The following is a 23,763-nucleotide window of genomic DNA, read 5'->3' as shown; positions in this document are numbered from 1 at the left end:
TTCATTCATTCATTCAGTGAGACCCCTTGCATAGATATTTACGATCATTATCTGAGTATTGGGGTTAGCCTGTAGGCGTATGGCCATGATAACTGGACTATCTATAGGGACTAAACACATGGTAAAACCCAAATTCTGCTTGACCCAAATAGTTAGTCCCCCTGAGGGTCTGCCCTTCTGCCCTTGGATGGCTGGTTTAAAGAAATTGAGGTATCCCAATCTATATAAATGTTTGGTAGACCACGTCTCCTGAAATACACAGATGTCATAATGCTCTATTAATTCCTGCCAGTCCTGCGACTCTAACTTGGACTGCAGTCTCACGACATTCCAGGAAATGTAAGATATCAGTACGGGACTCAATTGTTTCGACAAATCCAAACTGCTAGAATGGTTACTTAGTAGATCATTCTTACTCCTCTTATTTAGGAGTGGGGTTTGATAATCAACTGGCCCTTTGCAGATTTGTAAGTTGGGATGCTCTTCGGGTGTTAGTCAATCACAGGAATCTAAACTACTGAGGGGGGCAAATCTGTTCTCTATATTTACTCCTATACCACCAGGGTTGCCTAGGACACCACGTTTAGGTCCCTTTCCCCCCATAGGCACACTTCACAATAAGCTGTGGCCACCCTTTCACAAACAATACATCCACACACCAAGAAGTTCCCTTAGTACCAGGAAGTACTATGGTAACGCGTGCTACTTTTAGGCAAAAAACTTTTCATCTATAGGAAATTATTTTTATTCTAGATTGATGACAGTCCAACATATACTGAAGCAATAAAGTTTTGCAAAAATCATGGCAACACGAATTGCCAGTAGACTGGTGGCCAATGCAGGCTTATTGGTTTTGCCATTGTTTGTTATGAGATGTAAGCTATCTAATGCTTACATTACAGTATGCTAATATTGGGAAATGTTAACAAATTTATAGATTGGAGACTTTTTTAACCATGCTAGAAAAATCTCAAACAATTCCTAGTTTTGTTTGCTACAATGCTGAACTCACATGAACTCACTGAAAAGCTGTGCTTGGAAGCAGGATGTTCATTTCACCACTGTGATGAAGCTGTGGTTGTTAAGAACATTTTTGTACAGATGAATGTTCTGGCCTTTCCTTCCTTGTCGGTGTTATTAGGTGACTTTACTGCTTTAAATAATTGACATACCTTTCAATTTGGTGCCTCTAATGTTTACACAGTGAGCAGTTATTTTACACCTCATTTTCGAAATGATAGGTCTGTATTCGTTGAGTACATTGCATGCACATTTGGATGTGATTGAACTCCCTGTAATAATGCTGTATTAAAGTTCACCCACCTACGACTGTTGTCACTGTTTCTTTACATTGCATTATATGTTTTTGCTCGGTAGAAAGAAACAAAAAGTGATAGAGTTTATAATCACATGTAATATTAGGTTAGGAAGCACCATGACAAAGACACGTAACCAGCTGTGATCACATAACAATTGAAAAAATAGGGAAAATATAGTAAGTTGCTAAAGAAGTCAATGGCACCGTTCCAACAGAGTAAGGAGCATTTGAGTAGTAAGACCTACTGCCACAAGGGGTGGACCCTATATTTGCCGCCCGGAGCAGGTAAGAGCGGGGAATGGGTTGGTGGCTGACGGATGACTTGTTTCTGGTTTTCTTTGGTGGGGCGGGGGGTCGACCGGGGGACGACTTGTTCTCGGGGGTGAGGGGATGTGGTAGTCTACAGACACGACTTGCTCACCACCGCCGACCCCAAACACATTGTCAATAATGAGACCCAAGTCTTTAGTTTTGGCAGCGGGTGTTGGTAGCACTCCAAGTACAGGTGACCACCAATCAGGTGTCCAGAGGGAGGGTTTGTTACCAAAGACGATGACCTCGGTTTTTGTTGCATTCAACTTCAAACAGTTGACATCCATCCAATCACTCACATTCTTCATACAGATCTTAAATGCCTCACCGGGTGCTTTCCTTCCTTTGTCAAAGACACAACAATCTGTGTGTCGTCAGCATAGGAGGCCAAGACAAATCCTGCTTTTTTTACCATCGAGGCAAGCGGTGCCACGTATAGGTTAAAAAGTGTAGGACTCAGGGCTGAGCACTGCGGAACTCCACATGGCAATGAAAATTGTTTCGAGGTTGCCGACCCCATTGCTACATTAAGTTGCTGATTGCTCAGAAAGGATTTCAGAAGTTCAAGTGCCAAGCCTTTTATTCCTGCCTCCTGCATACGGATAGCCAAGATCTCATGGCTGACGGTATCGAAGGCAGCCGAGAGATCAAGCAGCACCAGAGCGGCCGTACCTCCTACGTCTAAAATAGACCGAATGTCCTCAGTGGCAGTAATTAGGTACGACTCTGTGATGTGATTCTTCCTAAATCCGTGTTGTGTTTCATCTAGCAGGGCATTGGATTCGATGTGTTGAGTAATTTGTTTATTCATTAAGTTTTCAATACATTTAGCGGCAAAGTGTAGTCTTGCAATAGGGCGGTAATTACCGGGTTCTGAACTATCAAGGTTGTCTTTCTTCAAGAGAGGGAGAAAGGAAGTCCGTTTCCATTGAGTCGGGAAGATTCCGCTGGTAAATACTATCTTACTGATAGGACCCAAGCACATTGCCATTTGTGTAGGAATTAAATGCATTATATTGGGCGGGCAGGAATCATAGGGTGAGCCTGACTTGATTGATAAAATAAGATCCGATAGTTGTTCATCTGGAGGCTGAGTAAATTCAGAGAAGCTGGTTAGATCTTTCTTGAGATTGGCTTTGAGATTATTCTGACAATCAACGCCAGTGAACATATCGTAGATGTCTGTCACCTTTTTAAAAAAAAAGTTTGCCAGCACATTACAGAAATCCTGACTAGATTCATTGTGGCTGGTCTTATTAGATTTAACCAATCTATTGATCACGGAAAAGAAAGAGAGTTTTATTGGTGTCACAAGCATTTTTTATTTTTTTCGTAAAATAGTCTGATTTGGCTGTTATTATATCTTTTTTATGTTTAGCAAGTTTCACTTTGTATGCTTTTTCTCATCTGTCTCGTAATTTCTTCGCCATTTTGAGTTGATTTGAGTTGTGCCAGACAATAAGGGTCATACACACAGGCACAAGTTCAGCAATGCCACATGAGGTAGAATGAGGCACTGCTATGGGTATACCCCCACCTTCGAGGGTGGCAGCCTGTGAATTGGACACTGCACACAATGAGCATGCAGTCGGTGTGTCGCATGAGAGAGATGTGGCATGATCAACGAAGCAGGCCATGCGGGGTCCTGCAACCGGTAAATCCACTCACCACCAACAAGACGCTTATGAGTATCAAGACCACACGATGCAGGGGTCATACTCCTTAGATGCGGACAGTGCTTGTGGGGCTCCGCACCAGGCAATCGGATCTCCAGGTACAATACTTAGGTCCACGCTTACACCATACTACCAGTGGGAATCCATCAGATGATGTGGGCACTTAAGAAGGCACTGCTTTCCGGGTGTCACAGGTAGATGGTGTGGGTCCCTGGTGGGAGCTCTTTGATGTCCCTGAGACCTCCACAAGAGAAAAGGAGGCAAGCCAGCCAGCCCTTGGAGAGCACACTTTAGGGTGCCACACAGCACCAGGTTGTCAGCCCTGGCCAGCCACTATTCAGGAAGGGTGTGCGATCCCTTCCAATGGTAGTAATCTTCTGTGTGCTCAACAGATTCCTCTGGCAGTGAGTACCACAGAATTCCAGGATCTCCTGTCCCTCATCCCCACAAGTGTATCTCTACCCTGCTGAAGTATAGCACCAGTAGTTATACTTTGATGAACCTTTGAAGTGGGGGGGGGGGTGATTCAGAGGGTCTCCCTTTGAACCACAGATGTTTCCCCAAAATGTCAATCCTTTCTGCCATGGGGCCATGGAATGCAGATCTTAATCTTTAACTGAGCCATGATCAGCCTCCACGAGGCCAAGTGTCAAAACATCTTTCTCCAATCTATCCAACCAGGCCCTCAAATGGCAGAGGTCTGTCGTTCCAGCTGCCTGCCCAATGTTTATAGTTGTCTCTGGGGAATGCACAGATGTGCTCCCCCACCCTCCAGCCAATGTGGACCAGAGTCAAATTAAAAGGCACACAAAGAGTTTTAGAGCATAGAAAAGCCCACTTTCTATAAGTGGTATTTCTAAGCTATTAATGACAAATCATTACCAAAGGAGAGGGTTTGTCTTTGTGATAAGAAACATCATGAGGCTGCTCCAATATAAGCCAAAATTGCAGCTTGAAGTAATTTAATCCATTGTCCCATGTTACCCTATGAGAAGATCAAACCTCATAGGTAGGAAAGCACGCATGGTTATTTGTCACTGCCTGGGCAGGGCAGGTACATGTGAACCTGCCCACCTTTCACCTACCACTTGCTTCTCCCCTAGAGGTGCTGCAGTCTTAGTGAAAGTCACTCTCCGCTTTGGTCAATGATTTAGAAAGGTCAACCTGAGCATACGTGCAATTTCACAGCAAGAGGCCTACAAGACAGCCTGGAGACATTTGTTAAAAACATTATACGTGCAAGTGCGCACACACAGGCTTGCAATGGTAGGCTTGAGACCTGTTTGAAAACATCAGGTAAGTATCCCTCCCTAACGTGTATAGGAAGAGCGTGTGCACTTTCACACTGCATTTACAGTGCAAAATTGTCCAGAGCCCTAATGCCACTAGAATAATCAGCCAAACCCATGAGGAAAAATCTAAATGTTTAGGGAAACACCACCTCATGCGTGTCAGGTCTAACAGGCACATAGTCAAAAAGTTGTGACAAGTGAGGGTGTTGGGTGAATGTGGTCAAAAAGACATCAAGAAATTATCTGAAAAAACACAAAGCTTAAAGTGATGTTATCATTGGTTATGTTTATAATTCCTTACTTTACTTTATACAAAACCTTGAAATTCACTGAAAAAAACAGAGGTTAAAGTGATGTTGTACATAGGTGTTGTAATAATATGAAAACTAACTTTTTAGAGCCAAAAGCCACTGAAATACACCACTTATAGTTTACTGAAGTCACTGTAACTTGCGCCTCGGCGATGCCCATCTTATCACCTCACATAATACAAGATTCATGACATATTAAATTACATCATTGATGACATCACTGATGACATCTCAAAAGACATCATTTGTGAGATCACTAATCACATCAGTGATCACTTGTCAATTCTCCTTGGCTCTTAGGACAAGCAGCGCATGCAGAAATGGCAGCCCAGCTCAAAACATCAAATGAAAAAGAGTTTGGTACAATTTTATGTATTTTCACTGTAAGTGGATGAGTTTGGACAATTTCTAGAATGACATAGTGATAAACAAGAAAACAATTATTGTCCTGTCAAATTGCTGACTATTGTAGAGCATGTAGTTAAAGGGGTAATGGTTTTTCCTAAAGAATGAAAGCTTAGGCCCCTAGGTACTAATGCTCAAAAAACCAAAGATGTTATTTAGAGTTTGGCAGAGACTGAGCACTGCTGTAGATTAGGTCATCTGCCACCCACCAAACTCATGGACCCGCTCTTCTAGTGAGAGTCAGCGGAAACACTGGCCTCCACTGCTTTTCCAGTGTAAAACCTCTGACCAGGCATCCTATCCTTCAAAAGACCAACAGGTCACGCAGTTCTCCCGTCCAATTCAGGGCGTAGAGACTATCACTAATTTTACCTGTCCGTATCTGCCATCTGATATGTATGTCTCACATGGGCAATGAAAACACAGAATGGCCTCAACCCATAGGAGCAAACTCCTGCACACCAGAGATATTTGTTTTATGTATTAAGAAAACAAATTATGGCTTTGAGAGCTTATTTTCTGAATACAAAATAGTTTGCTGAGTTAGTGCTTCAAAATTGGCACACACTCAGCAAATCATCATCTCCCTTCAGGACCAAAATTGGTTCTTCTTATGGTTGTGGTTGGATGCAGGAAGTCTGGTGGAGCCCTGGTAATACATGGTAACAGTTCCTGACAGCCTCATTTGGAATCTCCAATTGAAAGGTAGAACTATTTATGATACCATTTCTACAGCAAACTGCTCCTGCCCCCTCATAGACAGGGCCGGACTGGTCGTAGCGGGCACCGGGCAATCCCCCAGTGCGCCGCATGGGTGGGGGCCGGTTTTGGGCCCCTAGGGGCCGTTTTTGTTACAGGGCCGATTTTAATTGGCCCTGTAACAAAATCGTCTGAAAACCGGCCCTGGCAAAGCGGTCGGCAGCACCACCAACCCCCGGGGAGGGGTGGGTCAGCCGAGTACTTTGCCAGGGCCGGTTTTGGTTCCCAGTCCGGCCCTGCTCATAGATAACTAACCCCTGATAGCTGACCGCTTTTTGACTGTGCCCATGCCTTCCTGAGCACAAAGGCTAACCCTTTGTCTTTCAGGAGCAGGATAATTTACAGACAGCTGCAGATGTGTATTGGACGTCTGGGGTAAGGCTGATTGGCAAACCTGTTTTCTCTGAGGCGGCCAAACCTACGCTTTCTTAAGGTTACGTTTAAAAAATCCACTTTCTATGTTGAGTTAGATGAACAAAGTGAAAAATAACTTCTTGTCGTTATTGTAGTGTTTTCCCAGGTGAAAATATAAAACAAGATTGATGTATAAGCTAGGCCTTTTTTCGGAAAATGCAGCTTTACCAACATAGTGACATCATAGTCTGTAAAACTATTACTGGGGTGCTATACTAGTCTCAATTTGTAATATGCAACATTTTTATATGTTCAGCAATCAGTTACAATTTAGGGGTGACATATCTAATAAATATAAAATATTTTTACTTACAAGGAAAAGATACTTTCCCGGTCATATATTGTCATGCGTTCCAGTTAGGCCAAACACTGCCCTTTTACATATACACAGATATTTCCTAAAGTTGCCTTCCCTTTTACACGATGACATCTACACACATTTGCATCTGTGACAATGTGGATTAGTTTCTTGGAAACTATACTAACTTACTGAATCAACTTCGCTAGAACACTATCATGCTACCTTGACACCATGTACAAGGTTTATGCATATGTTGTACAAATGTTCTTGTTGTTTTCGTACATATGGTGACATAGCTATCTATAACACACAAACAATGGCAGCCTGATCAAGATCTTGGCCAAAGGCAAGGATGCATTTTGTTATAAATAAACATCCATTACCGAGCGTTAGGAGAGGAGAGGTAATAGGGTTTGGATCATCCAGTATGGGGATTTTTGGCAGAACACAAACACACTCATGCCCTAGACACTTAGGTTAGGGGACACATGGTAGGAGTATGCCAGATTTCTATATTGTTTTATATGCTTGCATATATACATTATTTTAGCATGATGGTGGAACTTAATATTCTGTTTACTGTGCTAGTACGTCTAATTATGTTTTTTGACTATGGAGTGTCTTGCTATCTCTGAGCCAAAGTTAGAAAATGTTGACTTTTAAACCGTGCACCAGTTTATCAACATATTAACAGCAACATCCGTTCTGGTGACATATCCCTTATGCTCATGCCAGACTTGTAAACATAGAAGAGGGTTATACCTTAAGCCCAGGTGAGATTTGTGCTACACTGATGTAATTAGCGTACTTGTGGTAATTTTGTGTTACTCGTGATGCTAATACACCAGATCGCATGAGTAAGTCATTTTCATAGTGAAAATCTTCAGTGAATACGCTTTTCATAAGAAACATTTACTGCAAGTGCGTAGGAACAATGTAACTACGCAGTAAGAGTATCTATTGTTCACTATGCTTTGTTTATTTTCACAATTTTATTTGTGCAAAATGCATCCTTGTGCCCAAAGCGGATACTAGGACGCATTTCATGCAAACCTTTAGCTCTAAATACCAATTGCACATAATTTTGCCAAAATTTTGCATAAGTACTCAACAGCAATTTACACACATTTTGTGCACCCAAATTAAATGCACATGCTTTAAACCTGAACATTATGGTGCTAAACCTTGCAGTAAAAAGTCACACAAGTATTCAGTTGTTGCATTTGATGACAAAAATGCTATCACTTAGCACTAAAACATGGATTCCCCCCTAAAATATGACATGGCTGCTTTTCAGTCCATGGGCTTGGTATTTGGTCCTAAGGATTGGATATGGTGCAAATGACCCACTGCAGGCTTCATGGGAAAGTTGAATTTTTTATGACCTGGCCAGTGTGTCCACATCTATGGAGTTGAACAGAAATATTGAGATTGCCAGTTAATTTAGCTATAAATGTTAGAACGCGTAGGATAAGCCACATGCAGCAAGGTTATTTACAGATGATCCCCAATGCAGAATGAATGCACTTGTGTAAGTCCATAAATTCTCTTAAAAATCACATCAAAATATGAATTGTCCGTCAATCTTCATGCACCACATATGCAGTGTCCACCACGTTCATCACACCTGGCTAACCCAAACCTGCAGCCAGTTTTCTCCAGGAAACTTTTTGCCCCCTTTTCTCAGGTAATAGATGACTGTTGATAGATTCAGACATAAGGGTGATGTTGAACTATGTTTGTAGGACCCACATGGACTACTGGAAAATGTATGAGGCATAATGCTGTGATGTATAAAGGAAATGGTCCACAAGGTGAAAAATAGACCAAGTACCATCACTGTCTAAATTTGGAAATTTGCGTCAATGACACATTGCCTCTGCAAAATAGTAACACCCTAAGTCAGGTGAAAAACAATAATGGGGCACTACATACAGTCTATGATAGGAAGTGAATGTGGTTGTAGGGTGAGTGGACAAACATGCGCAGAGTCTGAAATACCTAAACATACTCCTTCCTGGCAGACACATCTAGTGCTAATCTGCAGGGGCTAGGCAGAAATATTGAGTCAACAGTGCTCTTCTGTAACTCCTAAGGTTCTATTCCATTTTTCTACATCACTATAGGGAAATTCTACAAGCAAAGGAGTGCCTGGCAGTTTTGTAGGCACTTTTTGCATAAAGATACATCATTCATCTGGAGTAAGGAGTACTTTGAACAGAATAGCGATTCTCCTATTACCATGACTAGAGAATCTGGATTTCATTAAAGACACAGAGGCTAACATTATGCATATTTCTTTTAATGCAGTCCAAGCAGCCGCATACATCATAAGGCAAAAAGGTTCCAGAATAGAACATTAAGAACATATAAAAGGCATGAGCACATAACAATCTGCCTCTTTTAAATGTGGTGTAGAATAGGATAAGTCCAATAAAATTTTAAAAGTCCAAAGAATTCTTTAAACCATCACGAAACGAAGGAAAAGGAAGAACGATGAATGATCCGATCCGAAGGTCAAAATCATGAAGTTATGAGAGATTATCTGAAATAAAGAGAAAAATATAAGTAGTTCAAGAAGAATAAAGGCTAAAATTAGGAGGCAAACAATGTAATTAAATAAAGGAATAATAGAAAGTAAGCAAGCATTTATAAATTGAGAAAACATCAAGTACACAAGAAGGATACAATAAACAAAAGTACATCAGATATATTACACTAAAAATATATATACTGTATGCTTTAAATAACCAACCAAGGGAAAGAGTGGAAGGGATAATCTTAGCCTCCGTGTCTTTAATAAAATCCAGATTCTCTAGTCATGGTAATAGGAGAGTCGCAATTTCATTACAAGACCGGAGGCTACCATTATGCATGTTGGTAGCTTTGTAAGACTACATCAGACATATGAGTGATTGGTTTACAATAATGCTGTGCGAAAGTCCTAGCATTAGACCAATCAGCAGCTTTAAGAATATCATCCAACTTACCACCGGACCAGAAGGATTTACTGGCCATAGCACCTCTGATAGAATGAGCTTTAAAGATTTTTAGATCGATACCTGCTAAAATCATAATAATTTTAACCCATCTAGCAATAGAAGCAGAGGTAATACTTTTGTGAGGTTTAACGAAGGAGATAGGTAACTGATTCACCAGGAGGGCAAAGAACATTCATTCTGCAGTTGTACTCCTTCATACAGTCTACAACACAAAGTTTTTTGCATAGATCAAAACGTGGATAGAAGATAGAATCAGACACAGTCTTGGTTCTTCTAAACAATGCGAAATTGACTCCAAACATGTTGTAGGATCTATTTGAGATTTCAAGAGCTTTAACATCAGAAACCCTACGACAAGATACTAAGCATAGCAGTGTAGCGAGCTTGATGGAGAGATTTTTCCTATTCAAATGAATGTTATCCAGCCAGCTAGAGAAAAGATCAAGAATTAGTTTAACATCCCAGAGAGATTGATATCTTGGTTTAGGAGGTCTCCTAGGTCTAATACTTTTGAGGACTCTACAAATAATGGTGTTTTTACCTACCGTTTTACTATTGACCAGAGCATGTCCTGCGGAAATAGCCGATCTATAACAATTGATAGATCTATAACTAAGACCCCTTTCGAATTGTTACACAAGGAAATTGACTATCTCATCGATAGGTGCCTCCACGGAATCCAGATTCCTTTCCAAGCACCAACTTAACCAAACTTTCCAAATGTTGTTATATCGGTAGTGTGTATCAGGGGCCCAAGACTCTCCGAGGAGAGTTGAAGCTGTTGATGAAAGTCCTAAGAGATCATTGGATCTCCTGACACTCTCCAGGCAAGGAGGTTCAAATTCCCTATTTGAACTAGCGGGTGAATTTGTCCGTCTACGTCTGTAAGAAGATCCGCGAGGGAAGGAATTAGGAAGGGAAGGTCGTGAGTCACCTCCAGGGTAGTGGGAAACCAAGCTTGGGATGGCCAAAAGGGAGTCACTAGGACAATGAAATAGCATTGATGCCTCACCTTCTGATGGACTCTCTGGATCATGGGAAAGGGGGGAAAGGCATACGCATTGGTCCCCTTCCAGCATTGGAGAAAGGAGTTCACCGCTAGAGCACCCGGGTCGGGCATCCACCTGTAATAATTCTCCAATTAGAATGTCATTCTGCTCGCAAAGAGATCTATTTGGTGAGGACCCCATATTTTGTTGAGAGAATTGAAAACAGAGATGTTGAGCTTCCAGTCGCTGTGGTCTAAAAGGAACCTCGAGTTCCAATTCGCACATAAGTTTGATTTCCCAGGGAGATATTCGACCCTTAGGGAGATCTCGTGTTCTAGGCAGAACATCCAAAGTTTCTTGGCTAATTTTGAGAGATCTGCGGACTTGGTACCTCCCAGACGATTTATATAGGCAACCACAGACATGTTGTCCATCTTTAGAATGACTGATCTGCCCTGAAGAGAATGCCTGAAATTCATTAGTGCATAAAGACCGGCGGTCAGTTCTAAGTAGTTTATGTGCTGAGAAGATTCTTCCTGAGACCAAACTCCCCCTGTGTTCTGATCTAGGAGACAGGCTCCCCAGCCATGAAGGATCGCATCTGATTCTAAGACAAACTCTGGTGCTGCACCAAAAATTGCTTTGCCGTTCCAAGCATCCAAATTCTCTAACCACAAGGTCAGTTCTAATTTTGCTTGTTGGTTCAGGGAAATACGATCCCCGTACCAGAGGCTCGATCTTAGAGTCCTCGCTTTTATCCATTGAAGGGCTTGATAATTTAGGAGACCCGGAAAGATAGCTTGGATAGAGGAGGAAAGGAGACCCAGTAGCCTGGTTAGTTCCCTCAAGGATAAACTCTGTTGTTTCAGAACGTGTCTTATCTCTTTCCAGATTTTGGATATTTTCTTTGATGGGAGTAGAAGAAGGTATTTTGTGGTATCCACGGTGAAACCCAAGAATTCCAGAGTCCTGGAGGGAGATAGTATTGACTTCTCTCTGTTTATGATGAACCCCAGGTTTCTAAAAGGTCTATTACAGTCTTCAGGTCTTGAATAATTTGAGAATGATCCTGGCACAAAATGAGGATGTCGTCTAGGTATATGATGAGATGAATACCCCTTTCTCTTAAGGAAGAGGAGATTGATCTCATCACTTTGGTGAAACACCATGGGGCTGAGGAGAGGCCGAAAGGGAGTGCTTGGAACTGGAAGAGATGTTTTTTCCAAATAAACTGAAGAAAGGGATGGTGAGCCTTGGCCATAGGAATGGTAAAGTAAGCATCTTTTAGGTCTAATTTGACTAGCCAGTCTCCTTCTAACAATAAGTCTCTTAGAAGATGGATGCCCTCCATATTGAAACGCCTGTAAACAAGGTATTTGTTGAGTTCCCTTAAGTTTATGACGGGCCTCCAACCGTTGTCCTTTTTCTCTACGAGGAAGAGTGTGCTTATAAACCTTAACATGTTGTAGGGTGAGAGGACAAACATGCGCAGAGTCTGAAATACCTAAACATACTCCTTCCTGGCAGACACATCTAGTGCGAATCCGCAAGCGGCTAGGCAGAAATATTGAGTCAACAGTGCTCTTCTGTAACTCCTAAGGTTCTATTCCATTTTTCTACATCACTGTAGGGAAATTCTACAAGCAAAGGAGTGCCTGACAGTTTTGTAGGCACTTCTTGCATAAAGATACATCATTCATCTGGAGTAAGGAGTACTATTAACAGAATTCCGGTGTGTACATCAGAGCATATTCAATTTGTATGTACGACTATAGTAAAGGAATGTCTTCAGACTGCCCCATTAATATGTCAAGATATCCTAGAAATCACGCTGCCATAGAGTGTGCTGGGTAGTGCCTAGTCCTCCTGCTAACAATTCAGTATTTCATGTTAATGTAATAGCTTTTGGTGGGACATGACCTCCTATCTTCTACAACATTTCTCACTGTTTTCATGCTAGTTGCTAGAAAGACTTAGAGTGTTTTGACCCATATACATGGTTGAATTGATACCCTCAGCTTCCACTACATTAAGCTCTAGCCACCATCACCAAAGGTTACTCTGCATCAGCTATACCGATACTACAAATTCTTCACTCCTGAGTATGGAAGTCACAACCGTTTTCCATTCTGGCATTGTTAGGCATATGTGGAGAAGTCACAGTGACCAGCAACTGGCCACCTCATGAGGTCACCCATTGTGTAACTGTATTGTTCCTGAGAATAGATACACTTGCAGGTGGATTCTGGTGTTTTCTTCTGGATAGAAATCTAAAATGATAGAGAAACATCACATGAGTAAGTTTTCCATATCATATAATGAACAGCATGCCATCTTTGATGATTTTGGACATCATGCTACTTGTCACCTGTCTAGTACTCATGGCTTATGTGGATACAGTCACCTATTGGTCACCACTTGCAAAGCTGGTTGTACTGGTGGTCCTTCCTAAAAGTCTATGGTGCACATGCATCAAAATAGGTAATTGCGATTCTTCAATTGTGATTTTTAACGAATCGCAATTATGGAATCGCAATTGACTATGCATGTAGGAATTGCAAAAAAATGTGAGATTCCTACACATTCCTTAACTGCGACTCGCAAATTGCGAGTCACAATTAAGGAATGGCTTCCCGTTCATTCCTAGGGCCCATAGGAATGAATGGGAATTGCATGCACAATGTGCGAGTACCCAATAGGTACTCGCAAATTTTGCATGCAATTTCAAGGGTGCAAGGGTGCCAAAAGGACACCTTGTTGCACCCCTGAAATTTTCATTTTACCACATGTTGCACACACATTTGCCCCAAGGGCATGTGTGTGTGTAGCATGGGACTTTAGTGCATTTTTCAAAGAAATCGCAAATTACCATCAACTTGAGATTGACGGGAATTTGAGATTCCTTAAATGCAATCGCAATTTAAGTAATCGCAAATTTTGCGATTACCTACATTGCGATCTTTGCATTTGGGATGATGTATCCCAAATGGAAAAATACCGGTCGCAAAGGGGCAGATTCTGCGAATCTGCCAGTTTGCTACCGTTTTTTTCGTTGATGCATGTGGCTCTTTATGCGTCAATATTTCAGCAGCTGCACATGATACCACATATCCTGTGCAATAATGAACATTTCATCCTGAGATCAAAGAAACAAAAACTAATAAATAGAACCGTAGTTAGGAACTTTTAAATATTCAATTAAAAAAAGTAGTGCTTAGAATTCAATAGCGCTAAGGGGTTACTTGAGGTCACGCTGGACCGGTGCAAACCAAAAGTTCAGGCTCACCGCAGTGAAGGGCAGGTTGGCTGCAGGACTCACGGAGGTCCTGCTGAGAAAGGACCTTGGATGGAGCAAGTGTCGACGTCAAAAACGCAATGTGAGGAGTCATCATTTCATTGTTGATACTGTGGATGGAGGCGAAGCGTTGGCACAAATCTGTACAGTCAATGAAAGCTTTTGGCGTTGAAACCCTTTACGATGCAGAAGCTGCGTCATCGTTGAGCCGTGCTGTCCGTTGCTGTCGATCCGTGGAGTTCATCGAGGCAATGTTGTCGATTGGCTCCTGTGTCAGCGTCAAAGGTTAATACAACGGTTCTGATTGATGCAAAGTCTTCACTGCGTTGATTTAGATGGTTCTGGACATTAGAAACCACCTTTCAAGGGACCAGAACTGGATTGGAACCACTTGGCAGGGCAGAACTCACAAATAGCAGAGTCCATGTGCTGTTGTAGATCTGAAGTACGTTTTTTGATGGGCCTGAGACTTCAGAACAGGGAGCAAGCCAGCAAGCCCTTGGAGTCACTCTGGGTTCATGTGAGCTGGGTCCAGTCCTTGTCCTAAGCAGGGCAGTGATCAGCAGGCAGCAGGACAGCTCAGTAAAACAGAAGGCAGTTCCTTCAGACCAGCAGTCAGGCAAAGTGGCAATCCTTGTAGCACAGCAGTTTTTACTCCTGGTAGTTCTTCACAGGTCCAGTAGTGTACAGTCTTGGTAGGGTCAGAGCCCCTGTACGTATACCCAAATGTGCCTTTGAAGTGGGGGTGACTTCAAAGCAGTCCCCCCTGTCTTCCAGCTATCCATGGGGGGTAGTCAGCCCTTTGTGTGGTAAACAGGACACTGCCTATTCAGATGTAAGTGTCAGCTCCCCCTCTCCCTTCCTGCCCAGTAAATGCTATAAGAATGCAGATGAGTCCTCTGTCACACCTCCCTTCCTGTGTTTGTGGCTGTCTAGAGGGAATGCACAAAGTGTAGCTGTCACCCCCCGCAGATGTGTATTGGATATAGGCTGCAAGGCACACAGAGCAGTATGGGCAGAGAAATATCCCTTTCTAAATGTGGCATTTCTAGAATAATAATGTTAAATTGAACTTTACCACTAAAATGAGATTTCTCATTATTATTCCAAAGATATGAAACATGATGCAGCTACTCCTTCCTAATCAGGAGTTACAGCCTAAAAGTGTATTAAGGAATTCCCTATGCTGTCCTATGACAGGAGCATGCCTCACAATAGTGAAAAATGAATGTAGCTGTTTGTCGCTACCAGGACATTTAAAACTTACAAATACAAGTCCAACCTTTTATTTTCACAACACCATGCCCTTTGGGCTACCTAGGGCCTACCATGGAGGTGACTTATGCATAATAAAAGGGGAGTTTAAGGCTTAGCAAGTGGTTTTAAATGCCAAGTCAAGTGGCAGTAGACTGCACACAGGGGCTTTGCAATGGCAGCCCTGATGCAGGTTTGAGAGGTTATTTGTGTGGCTGGCACAACCAATGCTGCAGGTACACTAGTAGCATTTAATGTACAGGCCCTGGGTGTATGGTATACTACTTTACAAAGGACTTACAAATAGAATAACTATGCCAAACAGGTTTAAACCAAGTTTACCAAGGTTAGAGAAGAGAGCTCATACACTTTAGCACTGGTCAGCAGTGGTAAAATACTCAGAGTACTAAAGCCAACAGAATAGTCAGAAAAAGAGGAGGAGGGCCATTTTCCAACATGACCCCCTCCAGCCTAAAGATATGGTAGACTAATCAATACCTTCATGGACCTTCATGGACCTCCCTGCCTTGGGCAATAGAACATGGACAATGGCCCACTACTGCAGGGGCACTTGCCATTTCGATGCCCTTCCGAACCCAGTGGGATTCCTCTGTATATGCTCTCTGGGGCCACTGAGATAACCCATGAGGAATCCTTTTCTTTTCCTGGAGACCCCATCTGCGCAGCACCTAACAGTAATTTGCTCACAGATGCATCCCAGTCAGCAGATAGAACAACCATGGCCAACAAAGTGATGTGGCCCATTCCACCCCTTGGGTCTGACTTCTGTCCCCAATCCAAGGAAAACTCTGTCCACAAGTAGAGCAACCAACAGTGGACACTACCAGGTGTCAGTGTCAAGAGCCAGGGCAAAGGCCATCCAAGGGCCTCTGTCCTCTGTGGTTGTTCAGAGGGGGGGGGGCAGTAGCCTCAGGTGAGTTGCTCCTTTTTTCCACTTCACCTCTCATCTGTTCAGGGGTAGTATCCTGCAACTGGTCCTCCAACCTAAGGTTTGTACCCTTGGACCGGACAGGAGTCAGGGGTGAATCGTTCCTCCCCCTGCCCCTACATCCTGGGTTCTATACCCTCTGCTTGGAAGTGGTACCCCCAGAAAACTGAACTGTCAGGGTGCCTGCAGCAGCCACCCATCCCAGTTCTCCTGACACTGGGGGTAACTCATTCCCTTGAATGCAGTCAAGGGGCATCTGAAGGCTAACTATGACCCTTCTCTGGGTCACTTCCCCATCCCACACCAGGGACACCAGGGCCTAAGGCAGAAAAAGTCCTGCCCATGGGCTGGAGTCACTCTATGCACCTGCCCGGTGTACTGCTCTGGGGAGACTAACTCTTTCACAACCATGGGCCTGCTAAACCCAGTAATCCTCAGAGCACTGATAGGGACCCAATTCACTCCCACGTCGTGGAAGTGATGGATCAAACACTCAGGGATAATTAGCTCACCCTGTGAGTCAATCTACTAGCTGAGGGAGATCATGGCATGGCCTATGACCTGCCTCTGGGGATTGCTTTCCCCTAAGGCCACATTGGCCTCCCCTGTGTGGTTCCTACTAGTGGGTGGTTTCTTTGGACAGATATGGTCCCCCTACTCTTGTCCCAGTTGAGAACAATCAAAGTAGCAGGATTGAAAATTGAACACCCGGGGTCACAGCCCACCACAACCACCTTCCCTCTTCTCAGAAGGGACATGGGAACGCTTTCCTTTCCCCTTATTCTGTTACCTGTCTGGGTATCTCTGAACCTCCCACTCACTCTGTTGTGAGGAGCCTGAACTACCCTTCTTGAGGTCACCCCCAGGTACCTTTCTGGACACTTGGTGCTGACCCAGATGTCTACCTCATCAGCAAGCTTCCTGGGGCAGAAAGATTCCTATCAACTAGGTGTTGCCACAGCTCTGGGAAACAAATGTGAAGCATGGGCTCCTTTAAAATCAAGCTGTACCGCCCTGTATAATCATCAACCTTGCTGCCCTCATCTAGCTCTTCAGTGCCTTGCTGGCAAAGTCCAAGAAATTCACCCATGTTTATGTTGAGATTTTGTTTCTGCCCTTGAATCTGTCCCTAGACCTCTCAGGGGTCAGTCCAAACTTACTAACCAGGATGGCCTTCATAGCACTGTAGCATGTCTAGTCCTTTAACTCTAGTGTAAGGAGTGTGTCCCTCCCCACTGTGGTAATATACCTCCATAAACTACTACCCCAGACCTCCTCTGGGACCTTATACAGTATTAGAGTCACTTCATAGGCTGCAAACCATTTGTCTATGTCATCCCCCACCACATAACTGGGCTCCAAATCCTTGGGTATCCGGACCCTGGACTTACCAGTGCACACTGTAGGTATGCTGCCATTATTGCTGGACCCCATCTTGTAGGGCTCCAATGCCCAGCTACTTGAGATTGAGCTATTGTGTCCTTTTCCTCTCCTCCATGGCCAGACGCATTTCTTCTCGAGCCTGCTCCAATTTAGCAAGCTCCAGCTTTTATTTCCTTCCCTCCCTACGGTCTGCCAGCTCCTCTGGGGGCAGGTTCCTGGAGGAGAGACTGCTCCCTCGTCTGGGAACCACTACTGCTCCTGGCAAGTTGTTGGCCCCTTCTACAGGCAGTCCCAAATCCACATTGAAATCCAGAATCAGGCCATCCTCCTCCTTAGGAATTTTCTGCTCCTTCTCCTCTGGAATGTCCACCCATGCTTCCTGGGTCTCCGACCAGGCTCTCAAAGCCTTCTGTAGCTCCACTTTCCTCGTGAAACCCCTTGTAGACACTTGAAAGTCCTTACAGAAATCCTTCAGCTGTTACACACTGTGCGATTCTGACCTGGCCAGCTCAAAATCAGTTACTACAGGTGCAGTTGCTGCTTCTCCAGGGGGAGACATGGTTTTAGTAGAAAAATAAAAAAAACGAGGAAGAATTGAAAAAGGCTTGAATTGGTATTAGTTTAGAGTTGTAGTGAAGAATGAGTTACTATATGGTATTGCATAAACACAAGTCCTATCCTCACAGCTGATCACCAGTGTTAGAAATTGGGTCTCTAGTTTGCAAAGGTATGCACCCTGTCCTAACAGGATCAACAATCCCAGTCAGGACAAGCTAAATACACACTAAGAGATAACCTGTGTTCACCCTCGGTAGCTTGGACCAGAGAAGTCAGGCTTATCCAAAGAGGCAATGTGTAAACTATTTGTGCAACACGCACACAGTTACACAATGAAAACACCAGAAAAACACTCCACACAGTTTTGAAAAGATAGAGAATAGTTTTATGAGTAAAAGAAGACCAAAATTACACAAATCCAATAAGACAAACTGGACTTAGGATTTTTAAAGAATAAATCAAAAAGTAGTGCTAAGAAGTCAATAGCGCTAAAGGGTTACTTTAGGTCATGCTGGACCAGGGCAAATACAAATCTCAGGCCAAAAGCGAAGGAGGGCAGGCAAGCTACAGGACTCATGCAAGTCCCCCTGAGTAGGTACCTTGGATGGAGCAGGCGTCGATGACCATCCCACGGACAGAGGCGAAGCATCAGCCCCGATCCCCGCAGTTGATAAAAGCTACTGCGTCTCACCCCTTTGCGATGCAGGTGCTGCATCTTCGCCGAGCCATGCTGACCATCGTCATCAAGCTTTGCTTATCAGTGAGGCGATGTCATTGATCGGCTCCTGCGTCAGCGTCGAAGGACAATGTGGCAGTTCCATCGGTGCAAAGTCATCACTGGTTCTATTTTAATGGCTCTGGCCAACCGAAATCACCTTTCAAGGGTGCCCAGGACTGGATTGGCACCACTTGGAAGGGCAGGACACACAGATGGCAAAGTCCAGGTGCTGTTGTGGAGTTGATGGAAGTCTTTGATGGTCCTGGAACTTCAGAACAGGGGGAAAGCCAGCAAGCCCTTGGAGTCACTCTGGGTTCAAGTGAGATGGGTCCAGTACTTGTTTTCAGTAGGACAGAGATCAGCAGGCAGGAGGGCAGCTCAGCAAAGCAGAAATCAGTTCCTTCAGAGCAAGAGTCAGGCAAAATGGTGATCCTTGTGGCACATCAGTCTTTACTACTGACAGAGTTCTTCACAGGTGCAGTAGTGGACTGTCTTGCTGGGTCAGAGTCCCAGTACTTATACTCAAATGGGCTTTGGAAGTGGGGGTGACTTCAGAGCAGGCCCTTGAAGTGCACAGGTCACTTTTCATCTCAGCCCTATCTGCTAGGCTATCTGTGGTGGGGGGGAATCAGCCCTTTGTGTGAGAAACAGGACACTGACTATTAAGTTATAAGTGTCAGATCTCCCTCTCTTTTCCTGACCAGGAAGAGTTATTAAAATACAGATGGGGTCTCTGTCACACCCACCCTTCCTTTGCTTGCGGCAGTCTAGAGGGAATGCATAAAGTGTAGCTGCTGCCCACCTCAGATGTGTATTGGAGACAGGCTTCAAAGAACACAGAGCAGTAAGAGCAGAGAAATGTCCACTTTCTAAAAGTGGCATTTCTAGGATAGTAATGGTAAATCCAACTTTACCACTAAAGAGGATTTCTCGTTACTATTCTCAAGATATCAATCATAATGCAGCTACTCACTTCTAATCAGGAATTACAGTTTAAAGTGTATTAATGAATTCTCAATGGTAGCCTATGAGAAGAGCAAGCCTGACAGTAGTAAAAACAAATTTCGCTGTTTGTCACTTCCAGGATGTTTATTTCATTGGGGATCACCGCAGGCTGTCATTGCTGTAGTTTGAAGTGCAGATCTCATCTTGCAGGTAATTGCTGATGGTAACTGTAGCTTGAATAGTCAGGTTCATTGGAGCTTCATATAGGCGGTCATCATGGAGACCAGAGTCTAAGTGTGAACGGGCATGTTTGCAGTTGTTAAGAAACCAAAACTTAAAGATTTCACCTTTCTTCCCAGGAGGAGCTCAACTGATGTGAGTCAAGGGTTCAGGACCTGGGAGGGTACCTCTTTGGGATCAGGAACTCACTCCAACAGAGGCCAGCAGGGCTCAGCTGCATGTTGGGGGATGTCCAGTGTAGCAGTATTACACCTGTTAAGGCTCTGAGAAGTCTAGGGTAACAGAAGACTGGTGTCAAATTACCCACAAATGGTTAGGGCAAGAAACTGCCAACTTTCTAAAAGTGTGTGTTGTGTCAGAGGGGCAACACCTATTAGCTTCGTAAGCAGAGTCTATCATTGGTCTCTTTCATGAAGTGGGCACCCTCTTACACTTGTCTGGGGAGACCAACACCCAGGGCCCGATTCACAGAACTAACTTAAGACAAAATCCTAAACTTACTACCATTTTGGTATTCACAGAAGGCACTTACTCATTTTGGTATTCACAGAAGGCACTTACTCATTGTGGTATTCACAGAAGTTAGGAGTCCTAACTTTAGGACTCCTAAATGCCTTCTGTGAATACCGAAAGTCTTAAAATTAGGATTTTTCTCAATTTAGTAGTCCTAAATTTAGACTTAGGACTACTAAATTGAGAAAAATCCTAATTTTAAGACTTTAGATATTCACAGAAGGCATTTAGGAGTCCTAAAGTTAGGAGTCCTAACTATACAACTACTAAACTGAGAAAAATCCTAATTTTAAGACTTTCGGTATTCACAGAAGGCATTTAGGAGTCCTAAAGTTAGGACTCCTAACTTCTGTGAATACCGAAATGAGTAAGCGCCTTCTGTGAATACCAAAATGAGTAAGTTCCTTCTGTGAATACCAAAATGGTAGTAAGTTTAGGATTTTGTCTTAAGTTAGTTCTGTGAATCGGGCCCCCAGTATATTGTTCTAGGGGTTAATTCTCAATTAGGTTGCATATATAAATAAACAATCAAAATCAGATTTAGAAGGTTTCTGTTGCAGTTATATATTATCTTCCAATACCTATGCAAAATACAGTACAACTAACATCAAACAAGCATTGGCATAGCCAATAGGTCTCGCATTCGGGAACTTATAAGTGTTTAGCCATGCAACAGTTGGTGTTGTTGCACCAAGGATATTCTGCTGCATAACTAAATACTTATAAGGTCCCAAAATTGAAACCTATTGGCTATGCCAATGCTTGTTTTTGCTTTTCTGGAGAAATTGTCGATAGCCCACCGAGTTACTGCTTTGCATCCTGTGGCATGGAGTGCTGTCTATTCATTGATAAAATCAGGACTACAGGTACCAGCGTCCAGAGCACACACTGGACTAGATGAGCTCCCCTGGTTTTTTTACACAGAAAGCACCGGAGCTCTACAACAGCCATGCAAGGCCTGCATGTGAGGCTTTTATATTTAAATGTGTTGAGGGAGGTCGCCAGAGACCAAGTAGTGTGAGAGAGGGAGGCTCGTGGGTGTGTGACGATGGTAGTGAGCACAAGGCAGAATAAATAAAGTAGCAGAGTGGAGAGCTAACAACAAAGTGGGTGGGGTAGATGGGACATAGACGAAAAAGAGGCAGAGGTGAAACTGTGTGGTGAGCAAAGAGGAAAGAGTGCAAAGACTAGATCTATCTTGAGCTGTTCTGAAGGGTTGTGACGAGAACAGCAAAAACAGACCTGAAAAGAAAACAATCTGGATAACAAGTCAGCAAATGCACAAATACATATATAAACAAGCATTGGCCGTGCGGCGGCGAAATTAAATAATAAAAAAAAGAAAAACGCGAGTGGTGACGCGAGTTGTGCACACACGTGCGCGCGACGGGAAAAAGTGCTGTGCACGTCGCGCACACTTGTGCGCGGTCTAGCAAGCTGGTGGCCGGCAAGGTAGCACTTTTTAAAGCAGCTACTAAATGTCTCGCAAGAGCAGCGTATGCGCTCACTCTAGCGAGACCTAAAAAGTGTAGACGGTGCAATGCTTAAGTGTGTGCATTAATATGTAAAATATATACAAAAGACACCATCAATGCTCTCTGGTTCATAGTCAAGTTGTTTCATACATATTACTCTCAAAAACCCAGTAACCCAGTACACTGACACAGCATCATATCAGCGTGACTTCAGTATCAGGGCGTGTGTAGGATACATGCTGATTATCAATGGACTGTGTTTGTACCATCTACAAGTCCAGATTGTCACTGAGTGCGTATGTCTCATCATGTCTCCATGAAACAATACATTTCAGTTTGCGGAATTCAAGTCGTGTCATCGTACCCTAATACATATCAACCCTAAGTTGTCAACCATGAGCTACATAACAAAACCACATGTGTCTAGTCAGAACATGCAAGTGTGGCCTGAAAACAGCATTCCATAAGTCTGTCGTTTACTGGCAAGCACCCTTTTGACTTTGTTCTGAGAAGACCTTTTCACATACAAGGGGTCAAAACTCTATTGATGGTCTCTTTTGCATATATTTTATGTTTTTAGGGACACACTTAAGACCTGAGTCGTCTGCACTTTTTTTATATTAGTTGTACTATCATTTGCATACATACTGGAGGTTAATACAGCAACAGAAACCTTCTCAGTCTGATTTTGCTTGCATTATATATAGATATCTTCGTTGGATTGTTTACGTGCTTGCCAGCATGCACGGAAAGAGGACCCGTTCTACAAAGAGTCCTGCGAGTTGTTGGCACCGCGGCTTTGTCGCATTTTGTTCACCGAGGGATCGGATTTCACAGGACCGCCACAACACCTAGTCAGGCAAGTGGCTGCTGTCCGGTACAGCCTGTGACTTCACAGGGAAGCTGGATCACTGAATCACAGTTTCACGGCCCGGCCCAACTGTGGTGTTGGGGCTGGAACGTTGGGGACCTGAGGGAATGCCGGACTGTGACTTACGGGACTCTCTTTTCATCATTGTAAACCCCCACCCTCTGCTAGGTATTTTCAGCTTCCATTGAGGAAATAACATTGTGGCTCCGCTTATAGTACTTACCAGAACAGTGTTTCATAGGAGCTGTAGTTCTCTACCATCGAACTGCAGCTGTGAACAATCAGAGGAGTCAGCTGACCGCCACACATTGGGAGGACCTGTGTATTTCAAGGGGGTGAGGAGGAGTCTTCCCATCAAGCTAGCGGCATCCGAAGAAAGCAAAACGCCGAAATGCATCATGCCATACATAGCTGTCAATAAAGGTGTACCCGAAAGCTCCCCGCTGCGTCCTCTGGCCAGTAGGTAGTTATAGTTAGGACCTATTTCCCATAGGAAATCCGCAACATTCTATTTGGAATAACGTTGGCGCCAATTGACGAATCTTTGCGAACTTTTCCAAACTTTCGGCCAGCTCCGGTCCGCTCCTATCCTGAAAATTTCATGGTGATTCGTCAAGCGGGGTCCGAGAAAAAAGGGTGGTCCCAAAATGCATTTTCCCATAGGACCTGTTGACGCAGCTACAGCCCGAACTGCTGAACGAAATTACACCAAATTTGGCAAAGAGGTAGTCCTTAGTTCAGTCTCATGCCTTTTGCTTAAATGGTGTAAATCCGTTCAGTAGT

The sequence above is a fragment of the Triturus cristatus genome, chromosome 5_1 (assembly GCF_964204655.1).
Source record: "Triturus cristatus chromosome 5_1, aTriCri1.1, whole genome shotgun sequence".
Taxonomy (NCBI): Eukaryota; Metazoa; Chordata; class Amphibia; order Caudata; family Salamandridae; genus Triturus; species Triturus cristatus.
The sequence above is the reverse complement of the archived record's forward strand: the minus strand, read 5'-3'. Positions refer to the sequence as shown.